Source organism: Pogoniulus pusillus, chromosome 16 (assembly GCF_015220805.1).
Source record: "Pogoniulus pusillus isolate bPogPus1 chromosome 16, bPogPus1.pri, whole genome shotgun sequence".
Taxonomy (NCBI): domain Eukaryota; kingdom Metazoa; phylum Chordata; class Aves; order Piciformes; family Lybiidae; genus Pogoniulus; species Pogoniulus pusillus.
Window position 1 is genome coordinate 5,969,060 of NC_087279.1, and position 15,825 is coordinate 5,984,884.

Sequence of the window (15,825 nt, forward strand, 5' to 3'; positions counted from 1 at the left end):
TAGGGCAGAGGAGAGCAGCCTTCAAAGACATAAAAAGCTGCTGCAAAGAAGAAGGGTGGAATCTATTTTCCATGCCCATGGCAGATAGGAGAAGCAGTAATGGGATTAAATTGCTGCAAGAAAGATTAAGGTTAAACATTAGGGAAAATTACTGAACAATGAGGCTACCGAAGCACTAGAATAGATTGCTTGGGGAGGATGAAGAGCCTCTGTCATTGGAGGTCTTAAAGAATAGATTAGACAAATATCCATCAGACATGACAGGTACAGATGATCCTGCCTTAAGGTGGCAAGATGGGGAAGATAGTACCCATACCTGTCCTGTAGCCTGAGGAAAGTGGCAACCTATATATACACAAGCTCACAAATTGCAAAGATGGAGTAGTTTTGAAATGTTATTAATTATAAAAGATAGTTCAAGTTGTAGCCTTCTTGGGAAAAAAAAATACACACACTTTTATATGTAATGTGCTACAAACTGTTTCACAGCCTTGGTCTTGGTTTTCACTGCTTCAGGATTTTTTACCATGGGTTGAGCTCTGATGAAATCATTGGGACCTCTCAAAACTAGAAAGAATCATTTTTGAAAGATTCTGGTTTCTAGTAGGAACATTTTAGATATTTCTTTTTTTTTCCTAAAAAGGGAAAGCTTGTGGTAAAAAATTTATTTCAATGATCAAATTTAAAGTGGAATATATATACTTTTATTTTTGTGTTTTCCTCAATCATCTTCAATAAATGCCAGAGTTACATCCTTCGCTCACTGAAGTCATAGAATAGAAAGATACAAGCTGAAACTATCAAATTATGTGTTGAAAAAAGCCTCTCTCTTAGCTCAGATCTACAGTGAAGTGTGAATACTGATCCTGTAAACCTTACAGCACATGCCTGGTGTCTATAATAACCTCAATGTCTGGAGAACAATAACCTCAGTCTGCAATAGAGAAGGCTCCCAGGTGACCTTCTTGTGGCCTTCCAGTATCTGAAGGGGGCCTACAAAAAAGCTGGGGAGGAACTTTTTAGGATATCATGGAGTGAAAGGACTAGGGGGAATGGAGCAAAGCTGGAGGTGGGGAGACTCAGAGTGGATGTGAGGAGGAAGTTGTTCAGCATGAGAGCAGTGAGAGCCTGGAATGGGTTGCCCAGGGAGGTAGTTGAGGCCCCATCCCTGGAGGGGTTTAAGGCCAGGCTGGATGAGGCTGTGGGCAGCCTGTTCTAGGGTAGGGTGTCCCTGGGCATGGCAGGGGGGTTGGAACTAGATGATCCATGTGGTCCCTTCCAACCCTGACTGATTCTATGATTCAATTAACTGGTCATAATGCCTTACTCCAAAGCTTCCTATAACACTCATGTTTCAAAAAATAAAGTGGTCAAAGCCATCCAGAAAAGGCAAAGCAAATTGCACTGCATGTGTTGATTTAAAAAAAAAAAAAAAAAAAAAAAAAGAGAGAGAAATTAAATATTCTTAGCTTCTTCTGCTCCCAGGATCCAGATCTGTTGCAGAACTGAGTATTACTATCCATATTTTCAAAGGAGAAACCAAGCCTGTGCAGCTCACCCCGTCCCACACAAGGAATCTGAGTCTGGGGAAGAAGCTGTGGCAGATTTTGGATGTATTTAATTCAATGAGAATTTTCCATCCACTCCCATGAAGCCAAGTTTTCCCCCCCCAGATCTGCTGTTGCTCCAACAAGTGAGGCGTGCTGTCATGTGGCTTCCCTTACTCAGACATACAGACCTAACACAGATGAGTCTATTTATGGATGATTAGAAATAAGTCTAGGGAACAGAGTCCTACAAAGAAGCACAAGAGAGATTTGCCAGTGCAATCAGGTCTAGATCATATTATGGAGCAGGACCTGCGCTGCAAAATTCAGCAGTTTGCAGGATGGTATTTGTGAGGAGGGCATAAAACAGTTTCAGATCAATGACTATATGAACTCCAGCAGGCCAGTGGAGCTAATTTGTTGCCTTGGACATTCACACGGAAAAGACCATCAGGTTTACTACAGTGCTCATTAAACAAGAGTAGTGAGTATTGAGTACCCTGGCTTCTGCAGACCATATCTCCTAACCGAGTAGAAAGGATTGACCTTATTTTGGTTCCTTTACATACAACAATGTACTTTTATTGTGCATTGTTAGTACAACAATGTAGATAGAGCAGACCCATAATTCCCACTGCCAACTTTATAAACAAATCTTTAAATCACAGCCACAAAAGACACACTCATTAACTCATTCACATCAGCCCACTGAAGAAAATTCAACTTACTACTAGCTTGCAGTAAAGAACATCTGCTTCAGCAACTCAGCACAAAAACAACAGAACGTCTTTGGTTGGATGAAACTTTCAAGATCATCCAGTCCAACTTTTGACCCAGCACTGCAAGGTCAACACTAAACCATGTCTCTAAGTACCAGGTCTGCATGATGTTTAAACACCACCAGGGATGGTGATTCCACCACTGCCCTGGGCAGGCTATTCTAATGTTAGACCTGCACATTTTCCTCATCTTAAGAGTTTAGGACAAGAGGAAAGTGTATATTTGATAACAAGCCTAAAAAGATAAGGCTGAATTCTGATAGAAGGGATTCCAGAGAGGTGGACACCTCCTTTCTCAGGTAACAGGGAAAGGTGCAGAGCTCCCAGCTGACAAGGCATACCTTTCTTCTTTAAGCAGAGTAAAATGTTTAAATAAGAGCATAACAAAAAGTAGGACCCACTAATTCTTGAGCAAAATATGTAATGAGTTGCCACTTTATCACAGACTTTAAACTCCTAATGCCCCAGATTCTTTGTGAGCCATGTCCTATATGACAGCTTCAGTATGACACATCCCTGCAGGCCAATACAATTTTCTGCCTGCACTAACAGGTCTAGCAAAAGGGATTTAGGATTGGCCTTTCAAAGGAAAACATGGTTCAGATTACTCATCTCAGAGCGCTAGTTATGCAAGTTTCTGTGTCAAATGAGTTTCTGTAGTGATCTGGGAAAACAACATTATATTTTGTTGTCTGATTAAAGTCGCTGTAGGAGTAGGCATGTTCTCAAAGAGCTAGGGTTTGGTAGGAAACATGGTCAACTGGCAGAAGATTTGGCTGTAGATGTCTGACCGAGACATTCCAGAGCCGGCATAAGTGTGGAAATAGTCCACACAAGACTTAGGTATGTGCAGATTCAGTGACTGATTCTTTTGCCAAGAAGTAATATTCAAAGCCTGAGGTATTTGCCTAGAAGGGAGAAACATCAATGTCATAATGGTTTTAACAGAAGCAGATTCCTGTTGTGTGCAGAACAGGACCACCACTGCCTGTGAGAGGAGGTGGGCTGGGGGGACAGAAAGACAGACAGGAGGTACCTGCCTTTTATCTGGTGATGGTATGGACCAGCTTTGGTGTTAAGCTTGCCTTTACTTGGAGAAAGACAAAAAACCCAGACCTTTAAAAGTGGTCAAGAAAAAGATGAGGCTGAAGGAATCATCACTGAAGCCCACTGTGGTGGGTTAAGGAACTTCCCTCCTGCCTCCCCCCAGCAAGAAACTTTCCAGGCCAGCTCAGATAGCTTGGAAGTAAGATGAAGTTATATTTGCAGCAAAGCTAAATTTACAAGCATATACACACAATATATTCACAAGTATTTACAATTACATACAAATAATACAGAAATCCAAACTCCCTCCTGAACAAAGAAACTGCCCAGAAGGGGCTCAAAGCCTCTCTCCCTTCCCAGACAGAAACAAAACAACCAAGTTTTGCTAGGGTGTTTATCTGGTTAGCAAAGACATTAGTGAGGAGTGAAGGGAGAAACATCTCAGAGCAAAGAGGGACAAATTATTTACATTTTGGCTTTTTATCCCTTTCAGCAAACCAATTAATTATATAAACTTTATTTTTTCAACCAATGATCTAATTTCTCTCATCAATATATTCCAATTAGCCTCAAACCAACACAATCACAGAGAAGATGATGCTAGGACAGGTGGCCATAGAATCAGTCAAGGTTGGAACACAAGGATCATCTAGTTCCAACCCCCCTGTCATGGGCAGCAACACTCTACCCTAGATCAGGGTAGCCATCCCAAGCTGTGGAAAGATCAATGTCCAGCATGGCCAGAAGTGCTAAAGGAAGCATAACTCCACTAGAAAAAGCATCTTAATAGCAACAGATTTCTTCTAAATAACCTTAATTTATTTAAAGAAAAAAGAGGCAGTTTTCAGCAGTGCTGCCAACATCTCATAACTTGAAAAGGAAGATTTCTCTTATTCTCCATATCCATATATTACCATATCATTTAGCGCAGAATAAAGACCCATCACTTTAATTACACAGCTAAAGACAGGTGGTTGTTGTTGTTTTCTTTGATGAGGATGCACTGCAACAATAAACAGGCCTGTTATTTTTTTTGAATTAGCATATGGGTTCTTTCTTTGATGATACAACACCTGTGGTTAGGGTGTATGTTGAACTGGAGAAAATACCTCCTGGAAACATCTCCACAGACTTCGGGTTTCAAATTTAGAACAACAAAAGCCCTACTTGAACCCCCTGTTGTTGGAAGGAACAGCAATTAATTATTAAAGGAAAAAAAAAGGAACCAAAACATTACCATCAATCCTGCTGACAAGAGGTGCTGGTGGGTACAGTGGACAGGGACAATTATGCACATATCACAGGGCTACAGACAACTTCTGCATTGCAATTACACCAGGAAACTCACTACAAATATCACAGATGAATACCACTGAAAAACATTATCAGGACTGGCTTGAAACATATGTTGCAGTAGTGCTGGGGGAAAATAAAGCACAGACCAACTTTAGAAGAGATGCCTGTCCAGGAAAATTCTTACATGTTAAAAAACTCTGCAATTCTGGAGCCTGTGCAAAGAAATTAAACAAACCCTTGTGCTATATTAACTGACTTTACAACTGCAACAAAGTGCCTAGTTGGGAATTTTTGAAGTACAAGTATCATAGAAACAACCAAGTTGGAAGAGACCTCCAAAACCATCCAGTCCAACCTAGCATCCAGCCCTAGACAATCACCCAGACCATGGCACTAAGTGCCTCATCCAGTCTCTTCTTGAACACCTCCAGGGACGGTGACTCCACCACCTCCCTGGGCAGCCCATTCCAATGCCAATCACTCTCTCTGCCAACAACTTCCTCCTAACATCCAGCCTAGACCTCCCGCAGCACAACTTGAGACTGTGTCCCCTTGTTCTGCTGTTGGTTGCCTGAGAGAAGAGCCCAACCCCACCTGGCTACAGCTTCCCTTCAGGTAGTTGTAGGCAGCAATGAGCTCTGCCCTGAGCCTCCTCGTCTCCAGCCTGCACACCCCCAGCTCCCTCAGCCTCTCCTCACAGGGCTGTGCTCCAGGCCTCTCACCCACTCTGCCACCCTTCGCCGGACACATTCCAGTACCCAAACATCTCTCTTGAACTGAGGTAGAAGAAATGCACAGCTGTTTTTTATCCTGAGTCACGACCACACTGAAGAAGGCAACAAAAGACTAAAGAGTCCTTGTAAGATATGCTGCAGCTTGAGCAAGCGTTGCTACTGTGGATGAGCTGTTTTGCCCTGCTCATCCTCTGCATCACTCTCAGACTACCTCACTGCCAAGGCCATTTGCAGAGGATTCCCTTTGTTCAAGTCCATTGCAAAAATTGAGAGAGAACAAAAAAATCCCCAAAACAATCAAATGAGAGAAATCATAAACCAACCAGGGATAAAAATATCCTTTGATTCAGACTGAAATGAAACAATGCTTTGTATTTTAATGTAAATCTTTTAATGTCAAGCAGGATAAAGATCCTGGGTATTTGCTACAACGAATCAAATTGTCTTTAGGAAAAGGTAGAGGAGGTACAAAATTCAAACTGAGCTACCTGTAAGACTAACTGAAATGACCTGGCCCTTCTTTGTGTCAGCAAAGCCTCGGGTGAACAGAAAAATGACTAAAGCACCATCTGTACACAGAAAATAGGGCAGAAAGATAGAGGAACAAAATTGGAAGGCGATAATTAAATAGATGTGAAGAAATCCTATATATATAGATCCAAAGATGGAAAATTCAGCAAAGAAGCCTCAATAGTTGGCATTTTTTATTCTCAGTCCAGGTTTCCTTCCGTCACTGGATCTCAAAGCAGTTTACAAATATTAGCTGATGAAATTTGTTCTTCTGCCAAGTTCCCATTGACAAAAAAAATCACATCTGTTAATGCAACCAAAGTACCGGAATGGAGTTTAGTCATGAAGATTTGAAGAGCTTTTGGATGTTCAGTTTTCAAAGATTGTCTACAATGTTCCCTAAAAGTAGCTGACCTGGGAAAGGAAAGCTTGCAGGCTGCTCTTCAAAAGTGCAAGTTCCATCTGCAGGAAGTTCAAGTCAGTCCTCCAATGTCCCAGTAAAACATTGAAGTACTGATGATGTGAGTTAAAGATTGGTAGTCCTTTAATTTAGTCTGTTGTAAATAGGTATGAAATAGCTCAGCTTGCAATTACAGAACTCTTCAGTTCAGATCCTCATCTGTTGTAAATTGATATCCTCGTACTGTTTTCAACAGAGCACCAGTACTTTATTTCATGGGAGTATAAGGATAAATACCCCTTATGAATGTCTCCAACTACAGAACTTTGGCCTCACAGCATACACAGTTTACAGCTCCCATTTCCACCCAACTCTTTTAGACAAGCAGTGTTAAAGCAAAAAAAAAAAATAAACCCAAAACAAAACAACCCCCAAACAAACTAAAAACCAACCAACCAAACATTACCTGGAGTGCCATAGCAGTATTCTGTGATCATGCTACCTTGACATCATTTAACACTTCTACTACAACCTTTTTTTTTTCTTTTGCCATGTTCCCCATTCTTCCAGAAAATAAAATCTATAATATGTAATAATTTAGAATTAATATCTTGATTCCCTAGATCCTTTAATGAATTCAAATGCACCTAGGGAATCTAACCAAAGACATCTGTTCATGAATAGTGAGAATTATTACCAAGTCCTGGTGGAGACGGCAAGATGCCATCTCTTCCCGAAGTACCTCCCAGCTGAGAAATCAGCTGTCTCCTGGCTGAATTTTCTTGTGTCAAGGTTTCACCATGTTATGTCTCTTGGGATTACTTACTAACAAGAGCTCCCTCCCCAAACTTTTATAACCCGCAGAAAGAAGAAAGATGAGCCTAGCATTTTTTGTTGCCCAACTACACACACATAGTACCTTTATCACACACAAAAAAATAATGATGGTCTCAATTAATACTAATTACTACTCCAAAGTTTCACAAATCCCTTTTTAATCATCTTTGGGTTTAGCTGATTTACCCTAAACCCTTCTGACTGCCAAAAAAATTAACATTTCATTAGACAAATCATAACCTACTCCCTATTCTCCAAAATCCAACCCATCTGGAAATATTCTACCTCATCAAATGTCAGACTAGCACAGGAGAAGGGGAAACTATTTTTATTTGAAAGCCACACATACATACAGACAGTGAGTGTGATATAGCTCTACTTATAGATGCAGATCCAGAAATATCACCACACCCACAGCCCACCCACCACTCACTACACTCCAGAAGATGTCCAGTGTCTTCACCAGTTACCACTTTATGTCTTCCTCACTCTTTGCAAAGCCTTCTCTCTCCCTTCCAAACATCCATCACAGATTAATTTACCTCTACTGTCAGAAATGTAAACCATCAGCAGCTTGTTACATTGAAGAGGTTAAATGAAACTTTTGACATGACTTGTGTTTAAAATCCATCTTTAGCTGATGGCATGTCATCAGCTAGAAAATGTGTAATCAGGAGAGCAGACCTGAAAGTCTGAAAAGTCAGAGAATGTGAAGTTCTGCTGGAGGTTTTTCTTTCCTCTCTCTCTCTCTTTTTTTTTCCCCTTTTCTTTCCTTTTTTTCCCCCCCATTTAATTTTTTTTTTATTTAACAAGTTCTAAAATATATTTTCTATTTTTGGCTTCAAGTGAGGCTATGGTCTGAACAGTGACTGTGTAAAAATGGCACCTTCCTACTCAAAAGATCTGCTCCCTGTGTACATTCCGAGAGCAAAGAAAGGAAAAAAGAAGGGAAAAAAAAATGGGCATCTTTAGAAAAGACTATGGACCTGATCTCCAGCTGCCTAATCAAGGCATGAGAATTCAACATCAGCTGAAGACCTGTCCCATGGGCTTCCTGCTTAAAGATTTGTTAGGATCACATAAATAATACATGTATAGGTGCATATATTTTAATCTTTCTCTAAATTGCCATTTGTGTCTTCAGGGGTTGTTTCTTTTCTTTCCAGCTTCCTGTTCTGTAGCTGTCAATAACACATCTGGTGGCACACAGCAGGATGGGATGATTATAACAGAGATTCACATCTTGTTCACACACACTCAGCATTATCTGCCAGTATGAAGAGTATCTCTTGGTACTCCTTCATTGCCCAAATCACTCAGACCCATGTAGCTAAAAGGACTTTACCTACATTCTACTTGAGATCTTATTACCTGAACATGCATCTGTGGCCCCTATCTCAGATCAGCTTCACCGACAAAAGGTTCAAGTACAGCTTGCAGTGAGCTTCTCTTTGCCTTCAGACTGTAGTCTAAACATGACTACCTAACTCCATCTACCCTTCCATAAGAACTTGCAACACACTTCTGCCTTTCTCAAACTTACCATGCATGAAGAAAGACAACGTATCCAGGACACTGCAGGTCCACAGAGGCTGATCTATGACCTTGCACATCGAGGGCAAAGCAGATATTTCATAAGTCAGCCCACAATGGCTCTCACTAGGATACTGAGGACCTCATTTCAGCCTCCACAGCCAGCAGTCCAACAAATACACAGGATCACAGTTATAAGACATCCACTCCACATGCTTCCTGACTCCAGGAGCTCCCTCCTCGAGCTTTTTAATGAATTAGCAAGATGTAGCAACCACAGAACCACATTCCCTTCAATGCCCAAACTACTGCCATCATTTAGCTCTTGCACCAGTTCCTGACCTCGCTGATTCATAGGCCAATCTCTTCTAATTTGTCCCTTTACCTGTGCAGCACAGATTAATGCTGTTCAGCCCTCGTTTGATATTATACACAAGTTCTGATACGTTTGGTGTTTTTCATGCTTTCTGACTCACTTTTATCCATAGCACTTTCATTCCCCACTAAATTATCCCAACGCATTTCATTAAAATATCTCCTCATCAGGCACATTATTCTCCACTTTCTACCTTTTTTTTTTACCTTGTGAGGATTGATTAAATCAGCATGATGGTAGCTGAACAGTGTTTAGGACTCAGTGTGACCACATCTGATTTGTTCATAAAAGATTTTTCCTTTCTCTGGATGCCAGAGGGGTGCAGCTTGATGTTCACTTATTAGTGCCTTTTCTATTTAGAAAATCAGCTACTGAAATTGTTCCAGATAAGTTTGTTTAATCAAAAGCAGCAGATAAAATTAACACAATATTGACAGAAATAGAACTTTAAACTCCACAGCTGTGCCAGTATTAGGTGCTCCAAGGTAATTCTTACAGTCTCGTTGCAACTTGTGGCAAAGTTACGATAATAATACCTTAATAATAATAATACCTTAAATTCTTACAGCAGTTGTTCTCCAGTGCTATCCAGAGGCACTTTAGTGACTATATATAGTCATTACTTCACCTACCACCAAACTGTGGCTACCTTAAGGATGGAACAAAACACTCCCTTTCAGCTCCCTGCATCTTTTGAAATGCGATTGGAAAGGAACAAAGAAGTTCTCCACAGTTTCAGGTGAGCAGCTAAGTATGCAGAGGGCTGATCTCCAGAACATTCAAAGGACAAATAGCTCTGGTCTCAGTCAGTTTCCACGCGTAGTCAGATGTCCCAAGTGACCAAGATCATTACACATAAAATGCCAGTAGCCTTTCTTAGCAGAGATGTCTCAACCTGCAGCAAATCCATGAAGTGAGGACAGTGCACTGAGGACTAAATTGCAAACCAAACTCCTAAGAACGAACGCCTTTTCCAGTTTGACAGTCCATAAAGCCACAACTTCCTAATATTTGCAATTTTGTTTTTTTTTCTGTGTGTTCAGTTATTTTCATGATAATTTACACCAGAATCTGAGCTTTTCACCATGTGCTTGTCACTAACTGCCTCGCTGATAAAAGTGGGAAGATTTCATCTTGTTCCTAAGTCCCCGCTTGCAAAAATACCTCTTTTTCTGCATGCAAACAGCAGAATTTGTTGAGTGAGAAGCCTTATTTCTACATGTGCTCCCTCTCTCTCTCCCGCCCGCCACAGTCCCTACATGGCTACTCGGTTTCTTGGCTACAGCAGCCACCAGCAAGTTAACAACATGTCCCCCTACATGCTTGGCGAGCATCCACGACGTATCTGCTGGCCCATTCTCTTGCTTGAGAAATGCTAAATAGCATTGCTGGCATTTACATGTCTCTCATCACTGCAATGCCATCGGCCCAAACACTCCTCCTTTTCCTTCCCATCGGTTACAGAAGCAGTCGTGGTGCCCCCAGCTCGTGTGGCAATTCAAGCCTCAGGCTGGAATGACCATGTTTGCTGAAAGCCTGCTTCTGGAGACAGATATTAGCAGAAAGGGAATTGGTGGAGAGCCTGCAGGAGACCCATGGCAAAATATCGAATACACCAAGATTTACAGCACTTGTAACTGGTAGTCTGCCACAAGAAACTGCTTCAGTTGTATGGTCTCTCTCCAGAAATAAATCCATTACACCAGCTAAATGCTGTTTCTAAGCATAATGAAAGCAGTTACTCTCCGGAGAGGTGTAACATGCTCTGGGACATGGCAAGAACCCTGAGATCAGATGACCTAGCTGTTCTTACCAGCTGCCATAGAGGTCCTTGTGAAATCTCTGGTTCCTTTTGTCTCCCCACAACAAAAAACTCTTGCTGACTGAATCTTAGTCCAGTCTGAATGCTTGCAACCAGTGGAGTTGGAGCAAGGCCATGTTTAGTCTTTTATGGTTAGACCAAACCAGAAAACATCACACTCAAGGCATCTTGCCCCACAATCAAGGCCCATGCAATTAGATGACGGCAACAATATTACGGCATTGGGAAAATGCTTGCTTCAGAGCTCTTGTACCTGTCAGAGCAAAGTCCCCATGGGATGTTTACAAATGGTTTGTCAAAACAGATCCCTAAGCACATACACAATAGCCTTTGGAGACACTGCTGGCCCCATTTAAGAAGAGAGATGCATTTGTAACGTGATGCCTTCATGCTTTGCGTTTTGAGGAGGGTATAAGATGGCACTAAAGACTGTTGGCACTCGGTCCACGGAGGTGTTACAAACACGTTGGGGCACCTGACGTCGGCACTCCGTGAGCAGCGAGGGTCACAGGAGGGCTAGCTCTACCTCCAAACAGAGCGAGACCTGTGTGATTAACTCTTAAAGTAAGGCTGCATTGTGCTCGAAGGTAATTTTACTCTGGCATTGATTTGAGGTGCAATTTGAAATTCATGACAATCTATGTAAATGTGCTTGTGACACTGAAGAGACACACAGTGCGGATTATGCGTGACATCTTAAGAGCACACAGAGGGTTTTTTTTCCATAACTACTCACACAGCGTCTGCCTTTTAGACATCCTGGACGTACTCTGCACTCAGGTTACATCCATCACGTTCAAAACTGCTCCCGTGATTATATCAATACAAAAGAATTTAGTTTGGCCTCTAATTCTATCTGCGGATTTAATAATCTTCTCCGTGTAAATGTAACGGAGAATAAGAAATTTAAGGGTCACAGGTACCAATCATCCAGCTTTTAAACTGAGGAATATAAGAGGAGATGGGAATAGTGAGGAGGGGAAAGGAAACACTGGAGTAAGAATGAAGGAAGCAACACCCCCTTCTCACCACTGCTTTCACAGAATCACAGAATTTCTCAGATTGGAAAAGAGCTTCAAGATCATCGAGTCCAATCATTAGTTTCACACTGACAAGTCCTTGACTAAACCAAATCATTCAGCACAACATCTAACCACTATGAATCGTTATGGTTGGAAAGTACCACCAGGCTCACCCAGTCCAACCTTCATCCCAGCATCCTTAATCACTAGACTATAACCTCAAGTGCCACATCCACTCTCCTTTTAAACACCTCCAGGGATGGCAACTCCACCACCTCAGCCTTAATTCTCCCTGTGCATTTATAAGATCGCTTGACCATGAACAGAACAGTGGTGACATTCTGCTGGTTCTTGTTGAATTTATGTTTATTCCCTGAAACAGCACAGCCCTCCCAAATGTCAATAAAACATCCATAACGAGTTAGGGACAGCCACTGATGTCCTAAAACAGATAACATGCTGACACTGTAGATAACCTCAAAGGGGTTAAACCCAAAGCGAGTTGCAGAAAAGAGGCTCTTTCATGAGCGAGATAAATATGACTAATGCACTTTTACTAGAGACAGTTAAAAATAAAACCTTAAAGAAGAAAAAAACATGCATTCATTTTACACGACAGACACTATTAGTTCTACATATTTCAGATTCATTTGCAAGTTAGGAAAATTGTGACTGAAAAGAAAAAAAATAATAAAAGGGGGAAAAATGTTAGCAATCACATTTACAAGCAGAAATTCTACTGTGTTGAGTCATAAACTGCCCCCCTTGCCTCAGCTATATTTTGCTCCAGAGTTAAATCTAGTCGTGAGCCTTTTCTCCAGCTCATTTAGCAGTGGGTTTATCTTGCGGATTAATTAGAGTGATGCTCTCGTTCAATAATAGTCAATTGTTTTCTGGTCAGCCATCCTGCACAATTGTTTTCTTTGATCCATACAAACGCTGGCTGTTTTCTCATGCTTAAAGTAACCATGGCCCGCCCACGCGGAGACGCGCGGAGCTCTGCGCGGTCGGATCCGGCCTGGGTGCGCAGCCAGCCGGCCCTGCACCGAGCGGGGCTGCCGGCAGAGGGCAGCCAAGCAGGAATAATCCGGCCCGAGCGGGACTGCTGCTGGCTCCAGCTACTTCACAGCAGACGATCGGCCTCCAACGCTTCTTTCCAATTCCTCCCCCTTTTCCGTCCCTTTCTTCTTCTTCCCCCTCCCTCCCCCCCCGCTTTTTTTTTCCTTTCCTCTTCCTCTCCTCTTTGTCTCCCCTTCTTCCTCTCTCTCTTCCTTTTCTTTCCCGTTCTTCCTTCCCCCTTTCTCTTTCCCCTTCCTCTTCCCCTCCTCTTTGTCTTCCCTTCTTCCACCCTCTCTCCCTTTTCTTTCCCATTCCTCCTTTTTCCTCTCCTTATTCCCCTTTTTTGTTTCCCCTCCTTTCTCTCCCCTTTTCTTTCCTCTCTTTCTCCTCCTTTCTCCCTCCTTTCTTTTTCTTTCCACTTCTTCCTCTCCATATTCCCCTTTTTTCTTTCCCCTCCTTTCTCTCCCCTTTTCTTTCCTCTCCTTCTCCTCCTTTCTCCCTCCTTTCTTTTTCTTTCCACTTCTTCCTCTCCATATTCCCCTTTTTTCTTTCCCCTCCTTTCTCTCCCCTTTTCTTTCCTCTCCTTCTCCTCCTTTCTTTTTCTTTCCACTTCTTCCTCTCCATCCCTCTCCAAACACATCCTTGCCAACCCAGCCCACTACTTGCTTAACTCTCCACACCTGAACAGAAAATCAGGTGGCCACTGCCCAGGTAACCAATGAAATATTTAAGAAAGGGGAAAAAAACCCCCTCCACAACCAAAACCAATGACAACAAAAAGATAAAAACAACAAAATCCCCATCCCTCCCCCCCAAAAACAAACAAACAAACAAACTCCAAAACACTACAAAAAATGTCAAATGATGTGTTATGAGGTGGTTGCCCAAACTTCCAGTCTTATGCCCCAAGCTTCCACTCTTATGCCATGACCTATTTCTAATAAACAGCAGATATAAAGTGGTGCTTTTTTATCTCCAAATTATAACAGTAAACAATGGGGAATATATTTTAGCAGTGGAAAGGCGGCTAGTTAAATCCTCAGAGTAGGGTCCAGTCTTGAATAACCTCATTCACATGAGGATTGATGCACTTGGGACTATTCTTCATAAGATTATATGTATGGTTCTATGTATATTCATAAATACATATTGATAAATAGATACATGCTCAAAGTGTGTTAATCCTGCTTTACTAAACACAAATCTCCAATCACTCAAACTTGTGTGTCCAGATACATGCTCATATAGACCTTTCCAAAGCAGGATTTCAGCCATCAGAATTAACTGTGATATAGACAAGTGCAAAATAGCATTAAAGCATCATCTCAGGGAAAAGCATTCAAACAAATAGCAGAAAGTTGCAGGGATATCAAACTGCAAGGCTCCCTCTGAACTGGTGTGAATGTTTGGCAGAAAAATCATTGTGTCTTCCAACTTATCTTACTCCAATGGGATGACTGCTAATAAAAGTTTCTTACTCCTCAGAACGCAGCTTGGGTTAAAAAACAAACAAACAAATACTTGGTTTGAGCAACCAAAACCATCAAGAGTGCAAACCTTGACCTAAAGAATCACTTTAAGCTGCATATCCTAATCTCTTCCCACCACGATTTCCACATGTTGACAATCCTGAGGATCACAGGAGCAACAGAAGCGCTGCTGCAGCTGCCCACTCTCCAGGGCTGGATCCCCCTCTCCTTCCTACTCTTTCAGGGGCTGTTCCCCCCAGCCAGGGAAGCAGAGCAGTGCCAACATGTGTCTCGTGTCCAGCAGCCCTGGTTTGTGCACAGCCTCAGCAAATAGCCTTCACCCCTTCCCAAGCTTCACACTCCCCAGACTTCCACCAGCCCAGGTCTCGGCTCTTCTCAGACTGTGCTGAAGGCAGTAAGAGCTCCCCAGGTAGAACCTCACCTCTAACTCTGCTTCAAAACATCACCTACAGGGATGGGTAAACCAAGACACCTCACAACCTCTCCAGGACCTTGTGCTATCGCACCAGACCCCTCAACACCTGCATCACTACTCAAATGCCAGCCGTGGATGTGACCCTGCTTTCACAATACCACAAAGATACTCCAAATTTGGGGCAGTTTTGGAGAAGAAATCTCCTAGTTTCAGGGTTTTTCACAGGTGCATCTTCCTGTATCACCTCACAGAGGATGGTGATTGTTCTCTTTTCTGTTTTCCACAGAAACCTCTAAGCAGCAGATAGAGGTACTGCTGAAAGAATGTTTTTACAGCAGTGGAAATAATCAGTGCAAGGCTAGTTTTTAAAACCCGCTCCTAAAGTGCTTGGAACATTAAACAATTATTTATGAACACTTGAAACATTAGCTGTTCCACTTGAAACCATTGGCAGGGCTTTAATAACAGCCCAAGCAATGCTCTGGAAGCAACACCAAGGACTCTTGCTAGTCACAAACCCCTCATTTCATTTTTAAAGCTGCCGTTGCTCTGCACCAAAATTAAAAGGTTTATCACTATGATTAAAACAAAATCTCATCACCAGAGTGTGCATCTATTCCTTTCAATGCTCCACTGAGACATTGTACTCACTTTTTGACTGTTGCTGTAGCTTTCATTCTGCTTCTTCCTCAACCCAGTTGTTTCTGCAGAAAGCTTGACTGGGGCACTGCCTGCCCTCTCTCCCAGGATTTGGGCGGATTTTCACATCAAGGAGGCCAATTGACACCAGGTTAAATAGATTTTCTAATCAGGTTTGCAAACTCTTTGATAATGCAAGTGCCCTAAACCACTGCTATTAAAAAATATATGTCTATATATAAAATCTTTCCTGTAAGAGAGGGAAAGGGGAATTCAATGACAGATTTCTCAATGACCATATTTACTGAAGTTTGCAGGT

The 15,825-nt window shown here is 42.0% G+C and overlaps 1 long non-coding RNA gene across 8 annotated transcripts in view; it reads right to left on the bottom strand.

Moving 5' to 3' along the window:
- LOC135182302 (uncharacterized) overlaps positions 1-15,606 on the bottom strand; it is a 213,398-nt gene extending 197,792 nt beyond the window's left edge. For all 8 annotated transcript variants that reach the window (XR_010305155.1, XR_010305152.1, XR_010305161.1 and 5 more), the window contains exon 1: positions 15,519-15,606. This is a non-coding gene — a long non-coding RNA (uncharacterized LOC135182302). The remainder of the gene's footprint in view (positions 1-15,518) is intronic.
- Between the last annotated feature and the right edge of the window lie 219 nt (positions 15,607-15,825).